Here is a 26,803-nt window from a genome sequence, read left to right on the forward strand (position 1 = left end):
AATGGTGGGATCTAGAAAAGATCATTCTGAGTGAAATATCCCAGAAGGAGAAAGACAAACATGGGATATACTCACTTATATGGACCGACAAGATATGATAAACATAATGAAATCTATACACCAAAAAAGATAATCAATTGAGCGTACATGGGGTAAGATGATCAATCCTCGTTTAGAAAGACAGATGGGATGTGCATTGAACGTATGACAGGAGTCTACTGAGTGCATCTGAAAGACTCTAACTAGCAGTGTTTTCAAAGCAAAGACTCATGACCAAACCTTTGGCAGAGTACAGGGAATCACAAGAAAGAAGTTAGTCTGATGGGGAAAGAATAGGAGCTCCACAAGGACCAAATATATCTGGGCACAGGGTCTTTTCTGAGACTGACATTCAACCAAGGACCATGTATGGATATAACCTAGAACCTCCACTCAGATGTAGCCTGTGGTAGCTCAGTAACCAATTGGTTTCCCAAAGTGAGGGGAACAAGGACTATTTCTAACAGGAACTCAATGACTGGCTCTTTGGTCTCCCCACCCCCGAAGGGAGGAGCAATCCTGTTAGGCCACAGAGGAGGGCTTTGCAGCCAGTCCTGAAGATACCTGATAAAATAGGATCAGATGAATGGGGAGGAGGTCCCCCCCCATCAGTGGACTTGTAAAGGGGCACGGTGGAGATGAGGGAGGGATGGAGGGCCTGGGAGGGAATGAGGGATTGCACACGGCTGGGATACAGAGTTAATAAAATGTAACTGATGAAAATAAATAAATAAATAAAGAAAGAAAGAAAGAAAGAAAATTAATTACACTTTATTCACTTTGTATCCCCCTCAAGAACCCTCCCTTCTCCTTTCCCAATCCCTCCCTTCCTCCTACTTCTCCATGCTTGCCCCACCCATAGCCCACTAATAGGGGAGGTCTTCTTTTCCTTCCTTCTGATCCTAGTCTATTAGGTCTCATCAGGAGTGGCTGCATTGTCTTCCTCTGTGGCTTGGTAAGGTTGCTCTCCCATCAAGGTAAGGTGATCAAAGAGCAGGCCAATAAGTTCATGTCAGAGGAAGTCACTGTTCCCATTACTATGGAACCCAATTGGACACTGATCTGCCATGGGCTACATCTGTGCAGGGGTTCTAGGTTATCTCCATGCATGGTACTTGGTTGGAGTATCAGTCTCAGAAAAGACCCCTCTGCTCAGATTTTTTGTTCTTTTGCTCTCCTGGTGGAGCCTCTGTCCTCTCCAGATCCTACTATTTCCCACGTCTTTCGTAAGATTCCCTACACTCTGCCCAACGGTTGACCATAAATCTCAGCATTTGCTTTGATAGCCTGCAGGGCAGAGACTTTCAGAGGCCCTGTGTGGCAAGCTCCTGACTTATTCCTTCCTTTCTTCTTCTTCTGATGTCCATCATCTTTGCCTTTCAGGATGGGGATTGAGCATTTTAGCCAGAGTCCTCCCTCTTGATTAGTTTCTTTAGGTGTACAGATTTTAGTAGGTTTATCCTATATTATATGTCTATATGGGTATTTATATACCATGTGTCTTTCTGCTTCTGGGATAGCTCACTCCAGATGATCTTTTTCATATCCCACCATTTACCTCCAAATTTCATGATTTCCTTTTTTTTTTTTTCATTGCTGACTAATATTCCATTGTGTAGATGTACCACGATTTCTGTATCCATTCCTCAGTTGAGGGGCATCTGGGTTGTTTCCAACTTCTGGCTATTACAAATAAAGCCACTACAAACATGGTTGAGCAAATGTCCTTATTGTGTACTTAAGCCTCTTTCGGATAGATGCCCAGGAGTGGTATAGCTGGATCTTGAGGAAGTGCTATTCCTAGTGGTCTGAGAAAGTGTGAGATTGATTTCCAGAGCGGTTGTACAATTTTACATTCCCACAGGCAGTGGATGAGGGTTCCTTTTTCTCCACAACCTCTCCAGCATGTGTTGTCAAAATAGATCTTAAGTACTATTCACACTAGGGTTCTACTGTCTATGCATGATGCCCTGTGAGAGCTCATTCATATCCCAACCAGACCATGGAGTCTTTTAGCTACATCCTTTGTTCTATTCTCACAGAAAGCAGTTATCCATGTCTTCCTGTTTAACCTCCATGCTCTTCCTAAGTTGATCATTTTCTTTATTCTTCATTGTAATGATTATAGCAGAAGACATGTATTACCTAACTTAATTCCTCTCTTTACATTATTGCTTCAATTTAGGTAGTATTTTCTTTGCTCGTTTTATGACAAACTTATGCTCTATAGAGAGATATGGAAGAGATGTCAGAAAATAGAAAAATATAAATATATATTATATAAATGTTTAATATTCCATAAATGAAAAATTGTGAGAAACCTAAAAAAAGGGGGGGGGAATGAATGAGTGAGTAGTCGATCTGTCCTAGGCAGTTGTTTTTGTTTTGTTAGTAAAATAAACTATAGGCTGAGTAAAAGTATACTCAGTTTGGGTTCTGAAGTATGTTTTCTTTCTCACTGTCATTTAATTATTTCTTCAATGTGAAGTACTTGAGTATGATCACTACTTTTCTTTCTGATGTGAACTTAGACATTTTATAGATAAAAATCTTAATATAGCTGGATTTGTTGTTTTCTTTGACTCTTTCACTGGTCATTCTTTCTTTATCTTAAATATTCCAGTACCATGCTCTTAGGAGATTTACCGATAAAGGATAGTTCATGGGATGAGAAAGTTCTATTACATTTGTACTTGAACTGAATGTAGATTTTAGCATTTATATATATCTAGATATGACACTAACATTTCATTATAAAACATGGTTGGGTCTTCAAAATAGAGTTGTCAACTCAGGCTTTGTACTCATGAGAACATGATGCTCTCATCAAAACAGTCATATATATATGTATATATATATATATATATCACTATGTGGACATAAATTCTCATCTTTATGCCTTAGTGACATAAATAAGAGTCAAAGTCAGGGACTTCTGAATAGCTTACAACTTCTTGAAACAGAGGCTTCTCCATATTACAGATAAATTTGGTTGTATAGAGTTAGTAATGTCATAATGGAGGGAAAAATGACAATATGCAAATGATTCTTGGTCAGAGATGATGCTAAATATCTCACACATGTAAGGAACCTTCTCACAAAAAATATCAGTGGTAATGCCTTCTAAAATTCCTGTTTGTATCCCCTTGATCTCCTTTAGTTGTCTTCTTTCTCTGGCTAGGACTTCAAGTACTATGTTGAAGAGGTATGGAGAGAGTGGGCAGCCTTGTCTTGTCCCTGATTTCAGTGGGATTGATTTAAGTTTCTCTCCATTGAGTTTGATGTTGGCTATAGCCTTGCTGTATATTGTCTTTACTATGTTTAGATATGTGCCTTGTAACCCTGATTTCTCCAAGACTTTAAACATGAATAGGTGTTGGACTTTGTCAAATGCTTTTTTTGGCATCTAAGGAGATGATCATGTGGTTTTTCTCATTCAGTTTGTTTATGTTGTGGATTACATTGATGGATTTCCATATGTTAAACCACCCTTGCATTCCAGGGATGAAGCCTATTTGGTCATGGTGGAGGATATCTTTGATGTGTTCTTGGACTCTTGGTCAGAGATGATTCTAAATACATGTAAGGAACTTTCTGACAAAAAATATCAGTGGTAATGCCCTATAAAATTCTTGTTTTCAACCATTTTCATTCCATGGATTGAACACAAATGTGTAAAGAAGTCAGTTATGGGAACTATGTAGGGAGTAGAATCTTGAACTGGAATCTAGAGGAAATATGTCCTAACAACACCAAAAGCAGTACTTTTAAAGGAGACATGGAATGTCAAGAGTCCTTTTAACAACAGATTTCACAGTTGGTGCTTTGGTGAGTTTTTGTCTCACTTCCTCCATTTTTTGTATCACTGTGAATATTGCTACTATCATAGGACTGACAGAAGTAGTGAGCCTCATCCTCAGTCTGCAGGTTACTGATTCTCAGAGAGGCTGAGTTGGAGGAGCTGTCAGTAGAGCCTGAGAACCGATCAGGAATCCCAGATGGTCTCTTATCATCTTCATATATCACTAGAGTGGGAGACCTTCCCAAGTGCTGCTGGTACCAGTGCACATAGCTTTTACTAATGTCACCATTGCTGAGCTTGCAAGAGAGGCTGACTGTAGTTCCTAGAGACCGTGACACAGAGTTTGGCTGAGTCAGACTAAACTGGCCCCATGACCCTGTAGGAAGAAAATAATAAAAGTCAGTAAGAACAAGGCAACCCCATTCACAGACAAGCCCATGAGCCAATCATCCCAAGCAATAGGCAGTTACTCTCCCAGAACACCTTCAGTAAACTCACCCTGTAAGTAATAAAGGAGGACAAGGAGTAGTGGAGCCAGAGTCATGGTGAACATACTCAGATTTGGCTTCCTGGGTCCAGTGCACAAGATATACCTCAGCACCCCTTCTTATTTGTTTCTGGGATTCCAGGTGCATGCTGGCTGTATGCAAATACCCCTCTTTTGGTGATGTTCAAGCACCTTTTATTTCAGACTTTGTCTGATTGACAAATGGAAAGACTGCTTGTGAGAAGGTGTGGGCTTCATCAAAAAACAGGACAGAAAACCTGAAAATGAAGGGAAAACAGGAGAGGAGTGGGAAGCTTGGCCATGAGAAATTGATGCAACCATGTCTTTTTACCTGATATGTGACTTCTAGGGTCCTAAATGACAAAAGTGAGACCATTTGAGACTCACATGGCCACTGTCTGGAGCCTGAGTGGAACATAAATTGTCCCTTAGTATAATTCTGTCAATGTCAACTAAAGCAGTGGGTAATGTAGGTTACATTTGCAGAGAGAATCAGTGCCTGGTTTGAGAAGAACTATCTACTTTTACTTGAAATGTCCTGTGGTTATAATTGTTGCCATTTCTAGGTAAGAATTTATTAGAAGATTGTAGTTAAGAGTTTATCTCAGCAGATAAGATTTCTTGCTGTTCCTGCAGAGTATGTGAGTTTGGTTTTCAGCACCTATTTCAGAAAGATCAGAAGCTCCTCTCGGGGATTGGAAGTCCTATTTTGGCCTCCTCAGATATTCAGACTCATTTGATTGCACATACACACACAAACACACACACACACAGACACACACAAACACACACACTTTATATATATGGTGGAAGAATGAAGCAGTGGAGAAGATATTCAATTGCATTTTCTGAGACTAGGTTATTAAAACTGAAAATACATTCTCAGTGATTTTTCTTTGCTATGTAGGTATTGTTCAAGAAGTTATGAAATTATATTGTTATTAGAAATATTTTCCTGAACAATGACTCAATTGAGATGAAGGACAAGGTGTAACGCAGAACTCTGAGTTTACTTCTCTTGTGGCCAATGGGACCTAGGAGTTAGAAGGTTCCCAACATAGCTCTTGGATAGTAGTGTTCCCTGGCATCACTACCTGTGCAAGTGTGGGAAAGGAAGTAGTGATTTCTGAAGTAGTGATGACTTGATCTTGCAGCAGCTTTGTCTTCTCAAGAGCAGCCCATCACTTCCCTCTAATGGGCATAAGCATTTCCATGAGAAGTATTCCTCCATGTTACAGAGCAGCACTCTCTATAAAATCCCTGCCTTGCAGACTATCAAAGCAGATGCTGAGCCTGATGGCCAACTGTCGGGCAGAGTGAATGGAATTTTATGTAAGAAGTGGGAAATAGTAAGAGCTGGAGAGGACAGGAACTCCACAAGGAGAGCAACAGAACAAGAAAATTTGAACACAGGGAACTTCCCAGAGACTCATACTCCAACCAAGGACTATTCATAGAGATAACCTAGAACCCCTGCACAGATGTAGCCCATGGCAGTTCAGTGTCCAAGTGGGTTACATAGTAACGGGGAGAGGGACTGTCTCTGAAATAATCTGATTGGCCTGCTCTTTGATCACCTCCCGCTGATGGGGGAGCAGCCTTAGCAGGCCACAGAAGATGACAATGCAGCCACTTCTGATGAGAACTGATAGTCTAAGATCAGAAAGAAGGAGAGGAAAACCTCCCCTATCAGTGGACTTGGGGAGGGGCATGCATGCAGAAAGGGGAGAAAGGGTGGGGTTGGGAGGGGAGGAGGGAGGGGCTTATGTGGGGATACAAAATGAATAAAGTGTAATTAATTATAATAATAGTAAAAAAAATAAAAAATTAAAAAAAATCTCTGCCTTTTCCCTCTGTATCCTTAGGAGTTCAGCAGAAACTGCTAGTCTTCTGATATATACCCTTGAGCAATAAACAGAAAACCTTCAACGATTCTGATAGCTAAGAACTTCACATGGTTCCTTTCACAACCGTAGCCCAGCATTGATAGTAAGACAGCACAAACAGTTCTTGTCCTGCTTCCTCATTTATTTGGCTCACTGTATTTAATCCTATTGTCCGTTAATGATATAACTTGAACCACAGATGTAGGCAGCCTCATCCTCTGGCTGGATGTTGGAGATGCTTAAGTAGTGGTCAGCCCCAGAGCTGGATCCAGAAAAGTGATCAGGGATCCCATCCCCCTTTTTGTGGCTTCCATCTTTCTTAACATCCATCAAATACTTAGGAGCCTTGTCTGGCCCTTGCTGGTACCATTCAATGGTGTAGGTGCTGTGCTCACTACTCAAAGTGCAGGTGAGCTTGGCTGAGGCACCAAGGGAAGCAGAGGCAGAGGGTAACTGAGTCAGCACAGGTTGGGAGAAAGACTCTGAAAATAAAAACATTGTTATATTCTGGGGTTAAAGAGAAAGGGAGAATATATCTGGCTGTCACATGGCTTCCCTGAACTGGGGATCAGAGTGCAGAAATTCTCTTTTGACCTGTAAAATGAAGGAAGAAGAAGGAGTCCAGGACATGGTGCAGACACCACTGAACTCTGCTGAGACAGACATGGTGCAGGTATCTCTTATTCTTCAATACTTCTCAAAGAAGTGATAGGGCCCTTTATGCAAATTTTTAGTGGTCAAGCAAATAGTGCTGTAGGTGTGTGTACCATGAAAAGTCTGGGTCTCACTTCCTGCCTGAGGCTACCCTAGGTACCTTACTCGCCCCAACTGCTGGGCCTGTTGAATCCTGAGCAGTCAAAGGAAATAGATATTTGTATTCTCAGCTGATATTCTTTAGTGGCATGTATAGTATCTCCTCTCACCAGGATTATATCTATGAATTCTGGGTTTACATGACTTTAGCTCATCTAATTAACATGCCCAAATAAGATTAAACACCTTGTCTTTCTTTTTCTTCATTCAGTAGTTAGTGTATGAGAGTAACTAAATAAAACTTTTATTAGATACCTTTTTCCTGTAATAATGTGAAAAATTGGATCAATTCAAAGATTAGAGCAGTCTAAAAATATGAAAAGTAGACTAGGTGTGAAAACAAAGGAAAGCAATAATCTTAATATTCTCTCCTCTGTACACAGGTTGCATTATATGTAACTATTCCATTTTTATTTTGTTGATTTATATAATAAGGACATTCTCCTAAGCAACCTAGGGGATGCACTTAGTGTCTAAACTGTGAGATAGGGGAATGAAAACACACTTGATTAATAGTTTGCATCCACATCTTTGTAGACATCTTTTTTATTTTGTCAAGATTTTAGCATTAAGTAGAGAAATACTTTGACTCCAACACTGCCAACACCAGTGGCTTAAATATTGGTATACAAGGAAAACAACACCAAAAGGTTTTCTTAATTATCCATTTTTAAATGTCAATATATGCATTTCATCTGCACAATTATAATGTTTGTTTTAGACAACAGTATGTAGTAGTTTTGACTCCACTGAGATGTTGCTTTCGATTTGAAATATTGTGTATACATGTATATAAAAAATAATCCAAGGTCTGACTCATCTGACAGATGTTTTAAGACCAACAAAGGCTTATTTTTAAACATGCCTTTAGGAAGAGAGGGGAGAAAATGTCTCATTTACAGTACAAAGTTCAAAGCTAAATGTAATTTTACACCTCTGAGTATTTGTTGGATTTTTGTCTCTTCCTTACCATTGGGTATCCTTTATATGTAAATAAGATAAGGTAATCAGATAGCCTTATTCAGTCTTTATCATTTTCACTCATCAGATAGTTCCTAGGTGGATTAGACATTTATTGTAGCACTACATAACTGATTTTAATATCTGTAAATGAATTAGCACTTTCATATTGAAACATGCCTGCTAGCTTATGTATAAAAGCAGAACTATTTTCCGTTTATAAAAAGGGGTGTAATAGGTTGGGGGGCATGGGTAATTTTAGGTTAATTATTAATTTAAAAATAAACTAGCAATTTTGTATCTGGTGATTTTGTAGTGCACTCACCTCTGGTAGTGACTTGAATTCGGTATGTAAACAGGAGTTAGTGATGTTTTATTGCTGCTAAAAATGGCAACTCCCACTGTCCTTTTTTGTTCCTTAAAGCTCTCAGTGTACAAGTGGACATTTGCACAAATGTAACAAATTTATGTAACAAATAAAGGTGATATCTGAAGCATGTAAATTGGATATAAAATTCTACTCTTTAAGAGTTGATCTAGAGTATGACCAAACATCTATATATGCAATCTATTAAAAAAACTTAATTCGACAATTATATCTTGATCTGATCGCAATTCATTCCTAACTAATCAAAGTCTCCACTGACTTGTTTTTATCTTGTACCAGAAAGAATGTAAATATACTTAAGTTTAAAGTCTGCCCCTTCCCGTTCCTAATCTCTTCTACCCTGCCTTGATTATGGTATCTCATCCTAGCTCTGTAGACTGAAGGCACATGGTTACCTCTACTCTAAACACCACTATTGATATCACTGCAGAAATAAACACCTCATCTTAACACAAAGTTTTCCCTTTTCCCTTTATAAACTGCCATTTACTCATGGAACACATATGTCTTTTGTCTATTCAGAGGCTGGCTTAAATCTTCCCCTCTCCCTTGTTTCCTTTCCCTCCTCCCTCTTCCTTTAACTTCTGTCTTTGTTCCTTATTCCTGCCCTTTGTTCCTCTAGGGCAACTAAATCTCCATTGAGCTGAGGTCCTGATTTGAGGTATCTTGAGCTAACTCCAAGTTTCCCTATACTTTGTTTTGGGAGACCTGTTGACTCTACTCTTACAAACAAATATATCTAAGAGCAAAATAATATATTTGAGCTTTGTTTCTTACTATCAAAATAGCTGACAAACATCTTAAGCCTTGTGAATCTAACTAGGACACAAATGGAGGCAGAGGCTTCCTTTCACCTCTTATCTCTGGGGAGTCAACATTAGAATGACAACAGTGCCTGGTCCTGGGATCCCACTATCACAGGACAGTGCTTACAAGAGGCTCAGGCCAATGTGTGTTTAGGTCTTGCATCTCCATCTGTAGCTCATGGCGCTGAGCCTGAAGATACTTGATAAACCAGCATCAGAAGAAAGGGAAGGAGGTACTCCCCTATCAGTGGATTTGGAAAGGGTCAAGAAGGAGATGAGGAAGGGAGGGTGAGATTGAGAGGGAATGAAGGAGTGGGATACAAAGTTAATAAACTGTACCTAATATTTAAAAATAAAAAAATAATTAAAAAAAAAAGAATGCAGTAGCCTTCAACATTGTCCTCAGTCTTGTAGCCCCAGAACTCTAGGGAAACATTATATTTAAGGAGAAAAGTGAGAGGACAGTGAGAGCACATATAAATTGTTGTGTGATTCCAGGCTTATAGGTTTGGTCAGGCTACTTTGGATCCAAGTTGGAAAGGGATAATCAGCAACTACTGGAGAGAGTCATTCCAAGCATCACCACCTCAAAGGGTGCGGGGGTAGACCCTGAAATGAAATAACCTGTTAGAAAAACATCAAGACATGAGAGGGACCATTCCAAACACAGGCCTCTTTAATGTCTATGAAACCTGAAAGAGTTAGGTAGAAAGAGGACAAATAGGAAATGGGGCAGGTACACAGGTCATGGTGTAAAATGTCCAGAAATCCCCAGCATCCACAGAAGCTGCTGGACCCTGTGTTCTCAGGGTATTGGGAAAATGGGAATTGTTGCAGTATGAGTCTTCTACTGTTACCTTTACCAGTGGCACATTGCCTCTCTTCAGCCCAGGGGACAACTCTACTGCCAGGGAGGCTGGGGCAGCTTTGAGGAAATACTGCTGAGGTAGGAACTCTAATTCTGGCCAGTAAGCTTGGTCCAGGAGTTAAACATGAGTCAGGAGTCAGCTTTGGGTCAATTTCTGAAAAATAAACATTGCCCCCTGCTGGACCATAGATATTTTCAACTATTTCTGTAATGAATTTCAATTCCCCAATTATAGATTCCTCAGTTCCTCTCTAAAATTGCCATTAACTTCATTTTATTTTTATCAATTACAGTTTATTCACTTTGTATCCCAGCTGTACCCTGCCAATCCCACCTTCCCTCCCTCTTCTTCTCCTATGACCCTCCCCCAATTCAATGATAGGTTAGGTCCTCCTTCCTTCCATCTGATCTTCATCTATCAGGGCTCATCAAGATTGGTTTCTTTGTCTTCCTCTGTGAACTGGTAAGGCTGCTCCTCCCTCAGGTGGAGGTAATCAAAGAGCCAGCCCATGAGTTCATGTCAGAGATGGTCCCTGCTCCTATTATTGGGGAACCCTCATGTACACTGAGCTGCTATGGGTTACTTCTGTGCAGGGATTCTAAGTTATCTCCATGCATGGTCCTTGTTTGGAGTTTCAGTCTCAGGAAAAAAAAAAAAAAAAACCTGTGCCCAGATTTTTTGGTTCTGTTGCTCGCCTTGTGGAGCTCCTTATCCCTCCAGGTCTTTCTATATCCAGTACTTTCATAAGATTTCTTGCACTCAGCAAAAAGATTGGCTATGCATCTCAGCATATGTTTTGATACCCTGCTGGGTAGAGTCTTTCAGAGGCTACTGCCCTGTTCCCTGTTTTCTCCCTGTTCTGAGGTCCATCTCATTTTCCTTTCTAAGTGAAGATTGAGCATTTTATGTGGGTCCTCCCTCTTGATTACCTTCTTTAGGTTTACAGATTTTAGTATGATTATCCTATATTATATGTCTCATATCCACTTATAATTGAGTATATAACACGTGTGTCTTTCTGTTTTGGGGATACCTCACTCAGAATGATCTTTTCTGGATCCCAGCATTTGCATGCAAATTTCATGATTTACTTGTTTTTAACTGCTCAGTAGTATTCCATTGTGGAAATGTATCACGATTTCTGTATCCATTCCTCCACTGACAGATAGCTGGGTTGGTTCCAGGTTCTTGCTTTTACAATTAAAGCTGCTACAAACATGGTTGAGCAAATGTCCTTGTAGTGTACTTGAGCGTCTTTTGGATATATGCCTAGGAGTGGTATACCTTGGTCTTGAGGTAGAATTATTTCTAATTGTCTGAGAAAGCTCCAGATTGATTTCCAAAGTAGTTGTACAAGTTTACATTCCCACCAGCAATGAAGTGGAGTTACTCTTTTTCCACATCCTACTGAGCATGTGTTGTCACTTGAGTTTTTGATCTTAGCCAATCCAATGGGTGTAAGGTGAAATCTCAACGTCATTTATATTAGTATGTCCCTGATGACTAACGATGTTGAACATTTCTTTAAGTCTTTCTCGCCATTCGATGTTCCTCTACAGAGAATTCTCTGTTTAGCTCTGTACACCACTTTTTAATTAGATTACTTGATTTGTTGTTGTTTAACTGCTTAAGTTCTTTATATATTCTAGATATTAGCCCTCTGTCAGATATAGGGTGGTTAAGATCCTTTGCTAGTCTGTAGCTATCATTTTGTTCTGGCAACAGTGTCCTTTGCTTTACAGAAGCTTTTCAGTTTCATGAGGTCCCATTTATTAATTGTTGTTTTTAAAGCCTGTGATGTTTGTGTTCTGTTCAGGAAGTTGTCTCCTGTGCCAATGAGTTCAAGACTCCTCCCCACTTTTTCTTCTAAAAAAAGAAGTGTGTCCGTTTTTATATTGAGGTCTTTAATCCTCTTGGATTTTAGTTTTTCAGGGTCATAAGTATGGTTCTGTTTGTATTTATCTACATGTAGATATCCAGTTAGAACAGCACCATTTGTTGAAGATGCTATCTTTTTTCCATTGTATTGTTTTGGTATCTTTGTCAAAACTCAGTTGTACATAAGTGTGTGGGTTTATTTCAGTGACTTCTATTCAATTCCATTGATCCATTGATTCTGTTTCTACACCAGTACCATGCAGTTTTTATTGCTGTTGCTCTATATTACAGGTTGGATAGGGATGAAGATACCTCCAGATCCTTTATTGTAGAGAATTGTTACAGTGATTCTGGGTTTCTTATTATTGTTATCAATTCTTCTTTTTTTTTTTTCAATGCAGTTCATTCAAGAACCTTGAACAGTCATGTGACCCTGGGGAAACCCAGCCCATAGCTTAAATAGCCTCTGGGTAGCCAACCCCAGCATGCCATGTGGGCAATGCAGATAGGTCCACATACATGGAAGCAAGCCAGATCCTCGGCCTTAGCCAAATGTGGAGTTGTTCGTGACAGAGAACACTCACCATCGGGAAGGTGGAAGGTGGAAACCAGCTCCATCTTTAAGGCGCGGCATTACACAGCTCTCTGCAGTTCCCCCTTTTTGTTTTAGACGCATCAGGCAAGAGTAGAGGTCTGATCTCTGATATTAGAAATAAATTGGGACTTTGTACAGATGTTCATTTAGGTGTCATCCACCCAAAGAGCATCAGACCTGTCTGATACCTTTTTCTCAGAGGCGGGACCTGGGGCATCAACCTGCATGCAATCAGACTTGCTCTTCTCTGGGTCCAAAGCGGCTGACCCTGAGTGCAGTGCTTAGCCTCGCATCCTGAGCGTAACATTTTAGCTTTTTATGGTAGCCAACCGTGCTTGGGGAGACTGTCCTGCTTCAATGGCTGTAAAGGCCTGAATGGTCATGGCTGCATTACGCTGTTGTGAGACTCTAATCTTGCATATATACCACAGGCAAACCAAGGAGACCAATACCAGAAGGCCTGCTAACACTCCCATGCCCGCCCATTCCTTCAGATGATTCATGGCTGCAGCAATCCATGATGATAATCCTGTGGCTAGTCCTGCGTCCACTCTGGTAGAATTTACCGTGACAATGGCCCCTCTCAGCTGCTGCATTGTAGTATCGAATTCTCCAGTCCAATTACCTAAAATATAGCTAGACAATTGTTTAGACAGATTTGCAGCACAGGAAAAATTCTCATGTTGTATGCTAGTGACTCAAAGTCCAGCATACTTTCATTGACAGCCAAGTTAAGCGATTTGCCATAGGGTATCAATTTGCTCCTGCACGAGGTCAATCCTCTGATTGAACACCATCAATCCTCCTTTTAGTTGAGCATTAATTTCTTTTTGTACATCTAAGGCATGAGCTACATTGGCTAAAAGATTATTCAGGGTCTGAGCAGTCTGCACAGTATGACTCCTGGCTAATGCCGCAGTGATAGCTCCAACAGCCGCCAATGAGTTGGCAGTAACAATGGCAGCTGTAATTCCAAGATCCCTTTTCTGTCTGAAGAGAGTCATAGCGTGAGGGGCATCAATGGGCACAGGCACCCAGCAAGGCATGCGAGTAACCAGGGCATACCTAAATTTACTAGCATTCCAGCATTGGGCAAAAAAGTAAGTATCATTACCACAATTACTTGGCTCTATCTGGCTCATAATGAATAAAAATGGGGGATATAAACAAACAGGTGTGGGCTTATAGGAAGTATTATGGGAATCCTTGACCCCCTCGTTGGAACATCCTGCGTCAGTTCTAAAACTAGCAGTGGTGGTATCCGAGGTCTGAGTAAGTTCAGGAGACCACTGCCCCCAGGGGCGAGACGTGCTCTATGTAAATTGACTAACTCCCTGTTTTCCTCCACTTTTGAAAGTCATTTAAGGTTCTTAAATTATTTTTCCCTTTTTTTTTAAATTTTCATCAATTACACTTTATTCATTCTGCATCCCCCCATAATCCCCTCCCTCCTCCCCTCCCAGGCCCACCCTCCCTCCTCCCTCTGCATGCATGCCACTCCCCAAGTCCACTGATAGGGGAGGTTCTCCTCTCCTTTCTGATTTTAGTCCATCAGTTCACATCAAAAGTGGCTGCATTGTCCTCTACTATGGCCTGGTAAGGCTGCTCCCCCCCAAGGGGGGTGATCAAAGAGCAGGCCAATCAGATTATGTCAGAGGCAGTCCCTCTTCACATTACTATGTAACCCAATTGGACTCTGAACTGCCCTGGGCTACATCTGTGCAGGGATTCTGGGTTATCTCCATGAATAGAACTTGGGTGGAGTTTGAGTCTCTGGGAAGTTCCCTGTGTTCAAATTTTCTTGTTCTGTTACTCTCTTTGTGGAGGCCCTGTCCTCTCAAGCTCTTACTATTTCCCAGTTTATACATAAAATTCCATTCACTCTGCCCAACAGTTGCCCATCAGTCTCAGCATCTGCTTTGATAGTCTGTAGGGCAGAGGTTTCAGAGGCCCTCTGTGGTAGGTTCCTAGGTTGTTTCCTGTTTTCTTCTTCTTCTGATGTCCATCCTCTTTGCCTTTCTGGATGGGGATTGGACATTTTAGTTAGGGTCCTCTCTTTTGCTTAGTTTCTTTAGATGCACAGGTTTTAGTGGGTTTGTCCTATGTTGTATGTCTATATGATTGAGTATATACCATGTGTGTCTTTTTGCTTCTGGGACAACTCACTCAGGATGATCCTTTCCAGGTCCCACCATTTACCTGCAAATTTCACGATTTCCTTATTTTTCATTGCTGAGTAATATTCCACTGTGTAGATGTACCACAATTTCTGCATCCATTCTTCAGTTGAGAGGCATCTGGGTTGTTTCCAGCTTCTGGCTATTACAAATAAAGCTGCTACAAACATGGTTGAGCAAATTTCCTTTTTGTGTGCTTGAGCCTCTTTTGGATATATGCCTAGGACTGGTATGGCTGGATCTTGGGTAAGCACTATTCCTAGTTGTCTGAGAAAGCACCAGATTGATTTCCAGAGTGGTTGTACAAGTTTACATTCCCACCAGCAGTGGAGAAGGCTTCCCCTTTCTCCACAACCTCTCCAGCATGTGTTGTCACTTGAGTTTTTGATCTTGGCCATTCTCACGGGTGTTAGGTGAAATCTCAGGGTTGTTTTGATTTGCATTTCCCTAATGGCTAGTGAGGTTGAGCATTTCTTTAAGTGCTTCTCTGCCATTCAGTATTCCTCTACAGAGAATTCTCTGTTTAGCTCTCTTCCCCATTTTTTAAGTGGATTACTTGGTTTGCTGCTTTTCAGCTTCTTTAGTTCTTTATATATACTGGATATGAGTCCTCTGTCAGATAAAGGGTTGGTGAAGATTCTTTCCCAATCTGTAGGCAGTCACTTTGTTTTGATGACGGTATCCTTTGCTTTACAGAAGCTTTTCAATTTCATGAGGTCCCATTTATTGATTGTTGCTCTTAGAGCCTGTGCTGTTGGTGTTCTGTTCAGGAAATTTTCCCCTGTACCAATGAGTTCTAGGGTATTCTCCACTTTTTTTTCTAGCCGATTTAATGTGTCTGGTTTTATGTTGAGGTCTTTGATCCACTTGGACTTCAGTTTTGTGCAGGGTGATAAGTATGGATCTATTTTCATTTTTCTACATGTAGACATCCAGTTGGACCAGCACCATTTGTTGAAGATGCTATCTTTTTTCCATTGTATGGTTTTGGCATCTTTGTCAAATATCACATGTCCATAAGTGTGTGGGTTTATTTCTGGGTCCTCTGTTCGGTTCCATTGATCCACCATTCTGTTTCTATGCCAGTACCATGCAGTTTTTAAAACTGTTGCTCTATAGTACAACTTAAGATCAGGGATGGAGATACTGCCAGAAGATCTTTTATTGTAGAGGATTGTTTTAGCAATTCTGGGTTTCTTGTTATTCCATATGAAGTTGAGAATTTTTCTTTCCAGGTCTGTAAGGAGTTGTGTTGGTAATTTGATGGGCATTGCATTGAATCTGTTGATTGCTTTTGATAAGATGGCCATTTTTACTATGTTAATCCTGCCAAGCCATGAGCATGGGAGATCTTTCCATCTTCTCATATCTTCTTCTAGTTCTTTCTTCAGAGATTTTAAATTTTTTTCATACAAGTCTTTGACTTCCTTGGTTAGGGTTACTCTGAGGTACCTTATGTATTTGTGGCTATTGTGAAGAGTGTTGTTTCCCTAATTTCTTTCTCAGCCCTTTTATCTTTTGTATACAGGAGGGCTACTGATTTTTTTTATTTAATTTTGTATCCGGCCACATTGCTGAAGGTGTTTATCAGCTGTAGGAGTTCCCTGGTAGAGTTTTTGGGGTCACTCACATATACTATCATATCATCTGCAAATAGTGATAATTTGACTTCTTCCTTTCCGATTTGTATCCCCTTGATCTGCTTCAACTGTCTTATTGCTCTAGCAAGGACTTCCAGAACTATGTTGAAGAGATATGGAGAGAGCGGGCAGCCTTGTCTTGTCCCTGATTTCAGTGGGATTGCTTTAAGTTTCTCTCCGTTCAGTTTGATGTTGGCTATAGGTTTGCTGTATATTGCCTTTACTATGTTTAGATATGTGCCTTGTATCCCTGATCTCTCCAATACTTTAAACATGAATGGATGTTGGATTTTTTCAAAGGCTTTTTCATCATCTCGGGAGATTATCATGTGTTTTTTTTTTCTTTCAATTTGTTAATATGGTGGATCACATTGATGGATTTCCGTATATTGAACCACCCCTGCATACCTGGGATGAAGCCTACTTGGTCATGGTGGATGATATCTTTGATGTGTTCTTGTATACAGTTTGCGAGTATTTTGTTGAGTATTTTTGCATCAATGTTCATAAGGGAGATTGGCCTGAAGTTCTCTTTTTTTGTTGGGTCTTTGTGAGGTTTAGGTACCAAGGTGACTGTGGCTTCATAGAATGAGTTTGGTAATGTTGCTTCTGTTTTGATTTTGTGGAATAGTTTGAAGAGAACTGGAGTTAGCTCTTTTTTGAATGTCTGGTAGAATTCTGCGCTGAAACCATCAGGTTCTGGGCGTTTTTTGGATGGGAGACTTTCGATGACTGCTTCTATTTCCTTGGGGGATATAGGACTATTTAATTGATTTACCTGGTCCTGATTTAGCTTTGGTAAGTGGACTCAATCAAGAAAATTGTCCATTTCATTTAAATTTTCAAATTTGGTTCCGTATAGACTTTTGAAGTTAGTCCTAATGATTGCTTGGTTTTCCTCAGTGTCTGTAGTTATGTCCCCTTTCCATTTCTGATTTTGTTGATTTGGATGTGTCTCGCTGCCTTTTAGTTAGCCTGGCTAAGGGTTTGTCTATCTTGTTGATTTTCTCAAAGAACCAGCTCTTGGTTTCATTGATTCTTTGAATTGTTTTATTTGTTTCTAATTGATTGATTTCAGCCCTGAGTTTGAATATTTCCAGCCATCTGCTCCTTCTTGGTGTGTCTGCTTCTTCTTTTTCTAGGGTTTTTAAGTGAGCCATTAAGTTGCTTGAATGCGCTGTCTCAAATTTCTTCTTGAAGGCACTTAGTGCTATGAACTTTCCTCTTAGCACTGCTTTCATTGTGTCCCACAAGTTTGGGTATGTTGTGTCTTCATTTTCATTGAGTTCTAGGAAGATTTTAATTTCTTTCTTTATTTCTTCCCTGACCCAGCTGTCTTTTAGTAGCAAGTTGTTCAGTTTCCATGTATGTGTAGGCTTTTTGCTATTTCTGTTGTTACTGAGGTCCAGCTTTATTCCATGGTGATCAGACAGGATACAAGGGATTATTTCAATCTTCTTGTATCTGTTGAGGCTTGCTTTGTGACCAACTATGTGGTCTATTTTGGAGAAGGTTCCATGAGGTGCTGAGAAGAAGGTAAATTCTTTTGTGTTTGGGTGTAAGGTTCTGCAAATGTCTGTTAGGTCCATTTGATTCATGACCTCTGTTAGAGATATTGTTTCTTTGTTTAATTTCTGTTTAGTTGACCTGTCTTTTGTTGAGAGTGGGGTGTTGAAGTCTCCCACTATTAGTGTGTGTGGATCTATATGTGGTTTAAGTTTTATCAATGTTTCTTTCACAAATGTGGGTGCCCTTGTATTTGGGGCATAGATGTTCAGGATTGTGATGTCTTCTTGGTGGAATTTTCCCTTGATGAGTATGAAGTGTCCTTCCCCATCTCTTTTGATTAATTTTGGTTGAAAGACTATTTTATCAGATATTAGAATGGCTACTCCTGTTTGCTTCTTGCGTCCATTTGCTTGAAAAGCCATCTTCCATCCCTTTACCCTCAGGTAATGTCTATCTTTGTGACTTAGGTGTGTTTCTTGTATACAACAGATTGCTGGGTTTTGTTTACACATCCATTCTGTTAGTCTGTGTCTTTTTATTGGAGAATTAAGTCCATTGATATTGAGAGAGAGTAATGACCAGTGGCTGTTAGATCCTTTGAATTTGATGTTGGCTGTGGTCATATGGTTGTGTGCTTGGTTGCTTTTTGTTTTACTGTAGTGGGGTTATTTATTTCCTGTGTTTTCTTGAATGTAGCTAGCTTTCTTGGGTTGTATTTTCCCTTCCAGTGTCTTCTGTAATGCTGGATTTGTTTGTAGGTATTGTTGAAACTTTTTTTTGTCATTGAATATCTTGTTTTCTCTGTCTATGAGGACTGAGAGTTTTGCAGGGTATAGTAGCCTGGGCTGACATCTGTGTTCTCTTACGGTCTGCATGATATCTGTCCAGGCCCTTCTGGCTTTCATAATCTCTGTTGAAATGTCAAGTGTGATTCTAATGGGTTTTCCATTACATGTTACTTGGCTTTTTCCCCTTGCAGCTTTTAGTATTTTTTCTTTGTTCTGTATACTTACTATTTTGATTATTATGTGGCGGGAGGATTTTCTTTTCTGGTCTAATATATTGGGTGTTCTATAGGCCTCTTGTATTCTTATTGGTCTCTCCTTTAAGTTGGAGAAATTTTCTTCAATGATTTTGTTGAAAATATTTTCTGGGCCTTGGTGCAGGGAATCTTCTTTTTCCTCTATTCCTATTATTCTTTGTTTTTTTCTTTTTATGTTGTCTTGAATTTCTTGGACGGTCTGTGTCAGGAATTTTTTAGATTTAATGTTTTCTTTGACAGATACATCTATTTCTTCCATTGTATCTTCCACACCTGAGATTTTTTCTTCCATTTCTTGTAGCCTATTGGTTATGCTAACCTCTGTAGTTCCTGTTTTCTTCCCTAAGTTCTTTCTCTCCACAATTTCTTCCATTTGTGTTTTTTTTTAATTTTTCTAATTCTATCTTCAGGTCTTGAGCTATTTTGTTGGTTTCCTTCCCCTGTCTGACTGTATTTTCATGTTTTTCTGTCAATTCCTTCAGCTGTTTTTTTGAACAATCCAGTGTTTCTTTTATTTCATTCAGTGATTTAAGCATTTCCTCTCTAAAGGCCACATACTTTTTGGCTGCAGCTTCTTCTATTTCTTTTCGTATTTTATTTGTTTCCTCTGTTATCATCTTCTTGAGCATAGATGTTAGGTCGTCTCCTTGAATTTCATTTATGCTGGGGTGTCTAGGGCTATTTGCTCCTGGATAACTGGGTTCTGGAGATGCCATAATGCTCTGGCTTTTGTTGGTTAAACTTTTATGCTGTCCTCTACCCATTGGGCTATCTTAGTTGTTTGAATTTAGTTTCTGGTTGTTCCTGGACTGTTGTAGTGGAGAGAATCCCTTTGGCAGGAAGATGTTTTTTCCTGAAGGAAGCCTTCCCAGCTTTTTGGGTATAGTCCCTGGATGTCTGGTGTTTTTCAGGAGTTGCTACAGCTCACCTCAGGCATAGAGACCTGGGTGGTAACTGTGGTCCTGATTAGTCAAGAGGGCTCTCCTCTCACCGGGAGAAGTCCTGGAGACAGCTGCCCTCCTTATGGGTTTCTTGCTGTAAATTTAGTGATCAGCTGCTGTAACCTCTGTGTCCTGTGGTTTGGTCGGTTTTGTTAGGGATAACTGGTTGCCCCTTGGAGCAGTATCTGGGGGTTGATCTCAGGGTTCCCAGTCTTTTGTAGGTCTGAGGTTGGGGCTCTGTGCCCCAGAACCCAAGAGGTAATCTGTGGTGGGTGAGTACTGCTCTGGTGTCTTGGGGCACTCAGTTCTGTCTGTAAGGAGTAGTTGGTATAAAGGGGGCCTCTGGGCTGGCGGAGCGTGCGCCCACCTGCTAGTCTATGGGAGCTGAGTTTCCAATCACTCTGTGCTCCCTGCTTGGGCCCAGATCTGTGATGGCTGGCCGTACTTACCTGTTTGCGATCTGCAGTCTGCTAGACTTTCCCTAGGTGACCCCAGCAGCATGGTTTCTTCCTTCTCTGTGGGGTCCTCTCCAGACAGGGGTTCCCAGTCCCTGTTGTACTGGGGCGCGCAGCTTGTCAGTAATGCTGAGCTGATTGCAAAGCTCTCTGTGTGTGGCAGGAGCTCGGCTGTGATGGAGGCCGAGACCTTTCAGGGAAAGACTGGGTGACCCGCGATCAGACCCGCAACCTTGCTTCCTTGTGGGGTCCCCCTGCGACTGGGACTCCCAGTCTCAGGTACCCTTGTGCCCACGGATCAGCCTGGGAAAGTGATTGGGACACACCCACTTGTGGCTCCAGCCCAGAGACCCAAAGCCTGCGTTACCCAGGATTTCTTCCGAGTTCTGGCTGGGTAGCCGTGAGTGGACCTGACCGATTCTCACGCCATGGGAGCCTCCCCTCACCTGGGAAACACAATCGATGTAGTTTCAGGGCCCCGAGTTCAGTCTCCCGGTCTCTGCACGGAGAGTGCTGTCCTGCTTCTCAGACGCGGTGTTCTTCTGGCACCGCCATCTTGGCTCCCCCTTGTCATTTCTTGTTATTGTTGAGAAATTCTCTTTCAAAGTCTGTAATTGTGTTGGTAATTTGATGGCCACCTTACAAAAAGCAATCTGCAGATTCAATGCAATTCCCATCAAATTTTTACTATGTTAACCCTTCCAAGCAATGAGCATGGGAGATCTTTCCATCTTCTGATATCTTCTTCTCTTTCTTTCCTTAGAGACAAAGTTTTTTTTTTTTTTTACAAGTCTTTGACTTGCTTGGCTAGAGTTACACCAAGGTACTTTATGTTCTTTGTCACTATTGTGAAGGATGGTATTTCCCTAATTTCTTTCTCAGCCCCTTTGTCTTTTGTATACAGGAGGGCTATTCATTTTTTTGAGTTGATTTTTTTATCCAGCCATTTGACTGAAGGTATTTATCAGCTGTAGGAGTTCTCCGGTAGAATGTTTTGGGTCATTTATGTATACTATCATATCATCTGGAAATAGTGATACTTTCACTTCTTCTTTATGAACTGAATCCCCTTGATCTCTTTAGTTGTCTTATTGCTCTCAAAAATATAGAATGTTTCCCAAATTTGCATGTCATTCTTGTGCAGGGGCCTTGCTAATCTTCTATGTATCTTTCCAATTTTACCAAATGAGCTGCTTATGCAAGCACTTAACTTTATTTTTTAAACTTTAAAATTCTATCGTTTAAATTACTAGCATTTTCATGAATTCTATGCCATTTTTTTTTTTGGTGGTGATTTTAGTCTGGTTCAAAAATAGCTGCCATTGTTTATCAATAGGATTCTGTGCTTTTTGAGTTAAAAATCATCTTTATCTCATTACTAAAGATGGTGATCCCACTCAGCTTTTTTATGTGTGGACTGCACACTACTCACCAATACCATAACATTTCCAGTGTATGATAAAAATGATGTTTTGGCATTTGAGGAATGTGGCAACTGATTCTCTAGAGTTCCATTGTCAGACCTGAAATAATCTGCTCTTTGTTCAATAGTTTTCTCCACTACTTGTTGCCCTTCTTAGTAAATATGAGATATTCTTGCATTGGGAATATTTATTTTCAGATTTTAAAGTCAGTGGGATCTTATTAGACAATAGTTACCCATGTAAATGTTTTTTGTCACAAAGGAAATCCCTAGTTACGGCCTATGTTGAAATTACTGATTAATGCTATGTGATGCCAGAATTTTTTTTTTCTGAAATTATTATTGCATGTGGTTTAACAGCCTGGGAGCCTGTGTTATTCTGTTTGGTCACATTCTATTCTTTATGGCATGACAAAGGAAAAGAAGAAATAAATAATTATTAGCCTGTAAGTGTCGACCAGTAAGAGAAAACATGATGAGCATGTGTGGGGACTCGTGTTCAAGACCTAGAGCTGAAAAGAAAAAGTATTTTTGAAATAATAATTTTTTCTACATTTGTTTTATTATGTATTATTTGTGTTTTTACACACACACACACACACACAGACTGTTGGATCCCTGTAGAGCTAGAATTTCAGGTATTCATGAGCCACCTTAGATGGGCGCTAGGAAAGTACATGCATCTGCTGCACTGTCTCTCCAGTCTCCCAAATATTTTAAAATTATGCTTCTGTCCTAAAGTAATATTATTGAAGAAAAATTTGAACACATCAACTTTTCTATATCAGTGAATCTACTATATTGTTTCAACATACTGTATCAGTGTAGTGACAAAGCTACCTTCATGAGAAGCATATTCCTATTAAATCTCGAATATTTTCATTGGGTAGTATATTTTTTATTAAGCCCTCTTTTTTTCTGAAACATTCCATAGAAGAAAGTTTTACTAAACCAATTAAGATTGTAAAGACTCCTCTTACTGTCTGACTAAGAGAAAGCTTCTACCTGGGAAAGACAAAAAAGTGTAGGGTTCCAAAACAAAAGGCTTCCATCACATCACAGTTGTAGCAGGTCAGAAGGGCTATATAATGTACCAAGTCCATTCCTATAGAGGAACAAAACTGTTTTTACACATCAGGACTTTTTCTCATTGCGAAATGGGGCCCATTTTGCTATTGTAACAAACTTTATCAGACAAATATAGCTCCCAAGTGGAAGAGGTGCAAGGACAGAGCACCTCTATTTTAAGGTTATTTCAGTCCAAAAAATAAATACATTTTGTGTAACTAAATTTATAACCTAAACAGTTTAATTGGCGGTATGTCATGGAAAATATCATTTCTCCAAAAGAAAACATTCTAATGTGTATTCCTAGAAAATAAAAGACTATTTAGAAAGACTGATGAGGTCTTACAGGAAAGCCCTTGCAATCTCCATTTGATATCTCTCATAGAGGAATTAATATCAATTTGTTGCATCCCGTGATATGCTCAGGATGCACAGTCATGACCTGCTTTCACTTGAAATCTACCTGCATGTCACACTCATTACTCAGCCAGAAAATGACTACTGTGGAGGAAGCTGCAGCTGACCAGGGGATTAATGCCTTCAGCCTGCACAGGCAGCTACTGTGGAGATAGCCTCAATGTGTGAGGTTCACCTTTTCTTAGGTGTAGGGGAGGGGGAATAGTGGAAACAGGAGGAGAGAAAGATGGAGGCTACAACTGGGTGCAAAATGGATAAATAAAAAACAAAATGAGATAAAAAATTAGAGATGAAAAGGGAGACATAACAACAGACAATGAGAAAATACAAAAAATATTAAGGATGTACTTAAAACATCTGCACTTCAGGGGATCCAAGCTGGTGGAGCCCAGTGCAGGCCATATCTGAGGGACAGAGAATCTGAAACTCCGAAATTGGTTAGTGGAGGGGCTGCTGAATCCAGAACATCAACATTGAGGCTTCCTGGGTGAGAAGGCACAACCTGTGAGCTAAGACCATTTGGACCCAGGTCACCAGTGGACTTCTCTGTGGACTGAAATTGATGAACATTCCATACCCCTGTACTTCTCCTTGATGGGCTCCCTCCTCCCTCCTAAATGGATGTCTGCAGTGCCCAGGGCATCTAGCACAGAACTCCTTTCTTGTTATCTGAAATAGAGAAGGCAGGCCTCACCCTCCCTCCGTGGTAGGCTGCTAGCTGAACAGGCCACCCAGTTCCCCTGGGTCAAACAGGTCCCTGGCTCCCAAGGGCCTCCCAGAAGGCATCTGTACCTGCAGCCTCCCAGTTCTGTTCCTATGGCTGGATTTCCAGCAGGCTGCTATACCAGCCTCCAAGTTCTGCAGCTGCAGCACCACTGAGCTGATGGAGCTCCTACACATGCATTTGACCTGGTAGGCCCAAATCTAGGAGTAGAGGAAAGGAGAAATAGCTGTGCTATCTGATTAGACCTGCTAGAGAGTGAGTGTGCCTTCAAGTGAGTACATACAGAGCCCCAATCAAGGGTCCCTCTACTCTAGCAGCCAGATATCTGATCCATCCCACCCACACACCTACTGTGGGCAACGTAGTGATTTTTGGACAGCTTTCTCAATATTGAAGCCCCTGGGCTGTGGGTTTATCAGTGGAGTTCAGAAAAACAACTCCTGGTGCCCACACAGATCTGAATACCAGAATGACAGTATGACAGGCCCGTATGCCACTGAGGTATTCAGAGAATATGTGCATGCGCATTTCACCTAAGAACATCACCAGTATCAACATGCCATCCTATGCCTGCACATCCCCCAACATTCCAGGAATCTACACTCTCTAGCACTCTGTCCTTCAAGGTACATTGCAGGCAAACAGGCACACTAGCTCACCTGCACTTGTGTATCTGCAGCTGTGGACCTAACTACCCTAGGTACAGCTGAAATACCAATGCACACTCTCAAACCAGTGAATCTCGCTTATCTTCCTGAAGAATACTCCAGACACCTGAGAAAGATGCACCCAATCTGATGTACAGACTGCAGGAACAAACAGTGAAGGTTACAGATAAGCAGATGGCCAGAGGTCGGCGTAAAAACACACCCAACAAAATTCAGGACACCATGGCTTCACCAGCAACCCCCAAAATCAATGTATATTTCAATTAATTGAAACACATGAAAATGATTTTAAAGCTTTCCTTATACAGTTATTAGAGACATATAAGGAGGAAATGAACAAATCTCTCAAAGAAATAGCCATACAAATGGAGGAAAATAAGAGGAAATGAACAAAGTGCTCAAAGAAATACGGGGAAAGACAGCCAAACAAATAGAAGCACAAGTAGAGGCACAATTAGTGGTATATAGAAAACAAACAACAAAATTGAGGCCATCATACAAAGTCAGGAATCCACATTAAAATAGATGAAGTAAATGGTGCAAGACATGAAAATAGAATTAAGAAAACAGAGAAAACACAAACAGAGAAAAACCTGGAGCTGGAGAACTTAGAGAAAAGATCAAGAACCACAAAGGTAAGCATCACCAACATAAAGAAGAGCTAGAAGAGAGAATCTCAGGTGCTGAAGATACATTGCAGAAATTGTTATTTCTCCCAAGGAAAAAGTAAAATCAGAAATGCTCCAAACTCAAAACATACAAGAAATCTAGGATGCCATGAAAGGATGAAATGTAAGAATAATAAGAGTAGAGGAAAAAGACTATACCAGCCTTCAGGTCCAAAAAATATTTTCAAGAAAATCATAGAAAATTTTCCCAACTTAAAGAAAGAGATGTCCATAAACACACAAGAGGCCTACAGAACACCAAATAAACTAGACCAGAAAAGAAAGACCTATCAGAATCACACTAGATTTCTCAACAGAAACTATGAAAGCCAGAAGAGCCTGGGTAGAAATCTTGCAGAACTTAAGGGACCACAGATGCCAACCCAGACTACTATACCCAGAAAAACTTTCAATCAACATAGACAGGGAATTCAAAATATTCCATGACACAACCAAATTGAGACAATATTGTTGGTATAATGTTCTTTTAAAATGTTTATGCCTTACCCTTGTTAATTCAAATGCTGATTTCCCCACCCCCAACTCTCTGATTTCAATCTGGATATTGCATTGTGATACTCACTATAAGCATCCTGTCTCAACTCTTGTGTAAACAGGACACAAATAAAGCAACTAGATACAATGTTGTGCAATGAGAGGAGCCAGAGGACAGGAAAGAGGGGAGGAGCTAGAGAACAGGAAAGGGTGGGAGGAGTGCGAGGAGGCAGAGCGGGAGGAGGCAGAGGAAGGAGGAGGCGCACTAGGAGAGCAGAGCAGGAGGAGAGAGCTTGGAGGACTTGGAGCATGAACCAGACCTAAGATTTCACAAAAAGCAAGTATAATGTGGGAAATCTAAATGTTAGGAAACTGAGGGCTTGGAGGTTTAGGAGAGAGTAAATATTGCCCAGCATTGTGTTCTAGGTTAACTAAAAACCCAGTCTCTGTGTGGTGATTTGGTTATACATCTGCTGAGGATTAACAGCAGTGTTACCCGAAACTAAACCCATAGTAAATTTTAATAACCGCCTACAACACAATATCTACACAGTAACCTAGCCCTACAGAAGTTACTAGAAGGGAAATTCAACACAACGAAACAACTACATCCAAGGAAACATAGGACATAGATAACTACACAACAAGAAATCAAAAGATACAAGCAATGAAACACAGAAACACCACCAACCCCACATCAAAAGAAAGTAACATTCATTGGTCACTAGTATCTATCAACATCAATGGACTCAACTCTCCATTAAAGAGATACAGACTAACAGAACCGTTGTGGAAACAAGATCCAACATTCTATTGCATCCAAGGAACACACCTATGCAAAAAAGATAAATACTACCTCAGAGTAAAGGGCTGGAAAATATTTTTCAAGCAAATGGATCCAGAAAACAAGCTGGGGTAGCTATCCTAATATCTTTTTTTTCAGTTATTTTTATTTTTATTAATTACAGTTTATTCACTTTGTATCCCCCTGTATCTTCCTCCCTTCTCCCCTCCCTATCCACCATCCCTATC

General features: G+C 40.4%; 1 non-coding gene and 1 gene segment (V, D, J or C); both read right to left on the reverse strand.

Moving 5' to 3' along the window:
* The window catches only part of LOC110540899 (immunoglobulin lambda-1 light chain-like), a 592,635-nt gene that overhangs the window by 525,132 nt on the left and 40,700 nt on the right, over positions 1 to 26,803 (reverse strand).
* LOC132648882 (U6 spliceosomal RNA) lies at positions 21,408 to 21,514 on the reverse strand. Its single transcript, XR_009587267.1, has one exon. It is a non-coding gene; the product is annotated as a U6 spliceosomal RNA (small nuclear RNA).

This window comes from Meriones unguiculatus, chromosome 17, assembly GCF_030254825.1.
Source record: "Meriones unguiculatus strain TT.TT164.6M chromosome 17, Bangor_MerUng_6.1, whole genome shotgun sequence".
Classification (NCBI taxonomy): Eukaryota; Metazoa; Chordata; class Mammalia; order Rodentia; family Muridae; genus Meriones; species Meriones unguiculatus.